Source organism: Sprattus sprattus (assembly GCF_963457725.1).
Source record: "Sprattus sprattus genome assembly, chromosome: 11".
Lineage (NCBI taxonomy): Eukaryota > Metazoa > Chordata > Actinopteri > Clupeiformes > Clupeidae > Sprattus > Sprattus sprattus.
Window position 1 is genome coordinate 30,840,218 of NC_137909.1, and position 2,500 is coordinate 30,842,717.

General features: G+C 35.2%; 1 protein-coding gene across 1 annotated transcript in view; it reads left to right on the forward strand.

Moving 5' to 3' along the window:
• LOC308372449 (uncharacterized protein) overlaps positions 1-2,500 on the forward strand; it is a gene marked incomplete at its 3' end in the record, with an annotated part of 29,555 nt that overhangs the window by 26,556 nt on the left and 499 nt on the right. The window lies entirely within an intron of this gene.

The following is a 2,500-nucleotide window of genomic DNA, read 5'->3' on the forward strand; positions in this document are numbered from 1 at the left end:
TATTACTCTGTGGTGATCTCAATGCCAGGATCGGGAAAGAAATAGACTATGTTACCATAGAAGGAGACAACCATATATGTAATAAAACAACTCTGTACAACCAACAAGTCCATACACAGAGGCAAAGTTTCGACAGTATCACCAATGCCAGTGGAGCTAAACTGTTACAATTGTGCAAAAGCCTAGGCGTGTACATTGTTAATGGTAGATTTAGAGGAGATTCCCTTGGGAGTTTTACATTTCACTCTAACCTTGGTAGCTCTGTGGTTGACTACAACATCACTGACCTTGACCCAGAACTCATAACAGCATTTATGGTAATGCCACAGCTACCATTTTCTGATCACTGCCAGGCAATACTTCACCTAAAATGGTCAGAGACCCAATTAGATCCCCAAAAACCAGAGCAAAAACTCTTCCCCTTACCTAAAACGTTCCGTTGGACAGAGAGAAAAATAGCATTATATACAACAGCCATACAGGATCGCGACATTGAATCTAGAATTGAAAATTTCATATCAACTCAATATGAATATGATGAAAATAGTGTGAACATGGCCTGTGCTCAATTAAATAACATATTTACCAAATTAGCTAACAAATCTAATTTTAAACAAACAAATAAATCTAAGAAAAAAACAACAAAAGGAAAAGAAGAATGGTTTGACAGGGATTGTGAATTATCTAGGATAACATTAAGACAGCTTTCTAATCATAAACACCGAAACCCAAATGATATGGAAGGTAGAGTAAATTATCATCTTGAACTAAAACACTATAAAACATTATTACGAAACAAAAAGTTTGAATATATGAACAGAGAACTAAACAAAATTGAACAATCAATAAACCAAAACACATTTTGGTTAAATTGGAAAAAGCTAACAAAAACAGATAAATTTGAAACACCAATCAAAAATGGAAATATATGGCTGTCTTACTTTAAAAACCTTTACCAGAACCCAGAAAGCCACAAACTCATGCCTGAACAGCAAGCAATAATATCCAAACAAGAATCTTTAGAAAAAACCATTAAAAAATACCAAAATCCCCTGGACTTCCCCATTACTATCACAGATGTAAAAGACCACATTAAAAAACTAAAATCTGGCAAAGCATGCGGAACCGACTGTATCTCCACAGAGATGCTGAAATTCAGTAATTTAAAGATACAAGAGGCCATAAAGAAACTTTTTAACCTGACACTACAAAGTGGATTCTACCCCTCCTCTTGGAACATAGGCCTTTTCACCCCTATTTTCAAATCTGGCGACAAATTCGACCCAAATAGTTACAGAGGCATTTGCATCACAAGCAACTTGGGGAAATTATTCTGTAGCATCATTAACAGCCGCATGATTACATTTATTGACGATCAAAACATCCTAAGTAAAAGCCAAATTGGTTTCCTACCAAAATCTCGTACATCCGACCACCTCTACACACTCCAGACGCTAATAAATAAACACGTACATCAGTCCAAAAAGCAAAAAATATTTGCATGCTTCGTAGATTTTCAAAAAGCATTTGACAATATCTGGCACAGAGGTTTGCTCTTAAGACTCTTAGAAATTGGAATTGGAGGCAAAACCTATGATCTAATCAAATCAATGTATGAAAATAATAAGAACAGCATTAAAATAGAAAATAAAAGAACTGATTTTTTTAGACAAGGCCAAGGAGTTAGACAGGGTTGCAGCCTAAGCCCCACATTGTTTAATATATATATTAACGAACTAGCCACAATGTTAGAGAATTCGACAGCACCAGGTCTAAATTTACATGACAAAGAGGTAAAATTTCTAATGTATGCAGATGATTTGATCTTACTGTCACCTACAGAAGAAGGTTTAAGACAGAGTCTCTCCATCCTACATGAATTTTGCCAAATTTGGTCTTTAAAAGTAAATTTAGGAAAGACAAAAATAATGATATTCCAAAAAAAAGCAAGATCAACGCAAAGTAAATTTCAATTTAAATTAGGCCCTAATATCTTAGAACACACAACTAGCTACACATATTTAGGACTAGTTATAAATGCCTCAGGCAACTTTAACACTGGCATACAAATACTCAGAGACAAAGCTCGAAGAGCATTCTATGCAATTTACAAAACTATAAATAAATTTCAACCATCAATCAAAATTTGGCTAAAAATAATTGACTCTGTCATTACACAGATCCTCCTATACAGCTCAGAAATTTGGGGGCCAGCTTTAATCCTATCAAAAAAATCTTGGGATAAATCCCAAATAGAAATTTTACATATGGAGCTGTGTAAAATCCTCTTACAGGTGCACAGAGGTACATCCAACCACGCCTGCAGGGCCGAATTAGGTCGTTTCCCTATGTCCCTGGCCATCACAAAAAGATCAATTAAATTCTGGATGCATTTAAAAAATTCAGACCCCCAAAACCTAAATCATAAAGCACTGCTTGCAAACTCAACAAAACCAGACAGCGATAACCTCTTAAATTTGGTTATTAACAGCAATGACAT